Source organism: Lucilia cuprina, chromosome 6 (genome assembly GCF_022045245.1).
Source record: "Lucilia cuprina isolate Lc7/37 chromosome 6, ASM2204524v1, whole genome shotgun sequence".
NCBI classification, from domain to species: Eukaryota; Metazoa; Arthropoda; class Insecta; order Diptera; family Calliphoridae; genus Lucilia; species Lucilia cuprina.
Window position 1 is genome coordinate 7,102,469 of NC_060954.1, and position 1,786 is coordinate 7,104,254.

Here is a 1,786-nt window from a genome sequence, read left to right on the forward strand (position 1 = left end):
GAAATTTATACAAAATTTTCATTGTTTATTAATAAATATAAAATTTTAAATTTTAGCTTAATTTTATTTTAATTGTTGTTGATTTAATCATAATTCATAACTAGAATGAATTTTGTCATAAAAAGTAAGAAACGACCATAATTTTGTTCCCAAACCATTTTTATAGCCTACACTAGGGTTCTATAGTTGAAACGGAAATTCGACTCTTCGACTTTTTGCGTTTTATGCAAAGTCTATTTTTCGACTTTTTTCATGTAGTCAAAAGTCGACTTTTCGACTTTTTGTATTTTGATTTTTAGTATTTTATAAATAGTCGTCTTTTCGTTTTTTCCGAATTTTTGACTTTTTCCTACTTTTTTCGACTTTTCGATTTTTTTCGACTGTTTGACTATTTTCGACTTCTTTCGACTATTTTTGACATTTCTCGAGTTTTCCCGACTATTTTACAACTTTTGACTTTTTCCACTTTTTAAAAATTTTCGACTATTTTTTTACTTTTTTTCTACTATTTTCGAGTTTTCGACTTTTATTTACAAAGTCGACTTTTTTTCATAGACGATAGTCGGGTTATCGACTTTTTGGAACAAAATAGTCGACTTCGACTTTTCGAATTTTTTCGACAAAAAGTCGATTGTTCGATTATTCGAAAGGCGATTTATAGAACCCTACTTGTGGTGATATTTGTAAGGCATCATACCCACCTTAAAGTATACCAATCAGCTCAGATTCATTTTCTGAGTAGATTAGATATGTCCGTGTGTCCGTCCGTCCGTCCGTCCACCTGTCCGTCCGTCCATGTAAACTTTGTAATCAAACTACAGGCCACAATTTCGAATATAGTTCAATAGTTCTATTGTCCCAGGGACGAATCATATTAAAAATAGTTTATATAGGTTCATTATTACACCTAGTGCCCATACAACTGAACCCGGCGAATAGGGCTTTTTGGTTCATAATTTTATGTTTAATATACTCGTATGTCGACAAAAAGTTGCAAAACCATGTTCTATACTAGCCTTGATGATCCTCATGAACTTTATAATTCTAGGGTGTGATTTAACCCCAACTTCAAAATTTGTTTTAAGTGTCCTCAGTTTTATTTAACTACAAGTTGCTTAAGTATGTTTGATATATACTTATATAAAAATATTTATTTATCTCACGATCTATCGGAGATAGAATCTTAAAATGTATGAGAATACATTAGGGGGTTTTGGTACTTCCCATATGGATTAGATATAAAAATTCGTATATCTGAGAAACTATATGAGTTACTTTGACATCCATGAATAAATTTGAACACTAAATTGGAGGAGTAGAATTAAGGGCGGATTCAATCAAGAATTGCTATAAAGTAGATCCATTTAAATACATCTACTGATTTGCCTTTCTCTATACCGTTAGAAGTTAATTAATTATTAACATGAGTATTTACTTTGTTAACATTTGATTGATATTCCTTGGAGTATTATTTCATACCAATAAAAGTAATAAACTAGAAGATAATTAATGGAAATTGTAAATAAACTGTACAACATTTGCAGGAATTACTAAAGGGCTCAACTAATCGTTGTTAAATGAAAAACTTAGTAATACTTACTTGCAACTGCAATTAAATACATAATTATTTTAAATTTACATACAAACTTTAGTTGTCTCTACAGACAAGTTTAGTTTTAGTTCAGTTCTAGTTCAGTTCTAGTTCAGTTCTAGTTCAGTTCTAGTTCAGTTCTAGTTCAGTTCTAGTTCAGTTCTAGTTCAGTTCTAGTTCAGTTCTAGTTCAGTT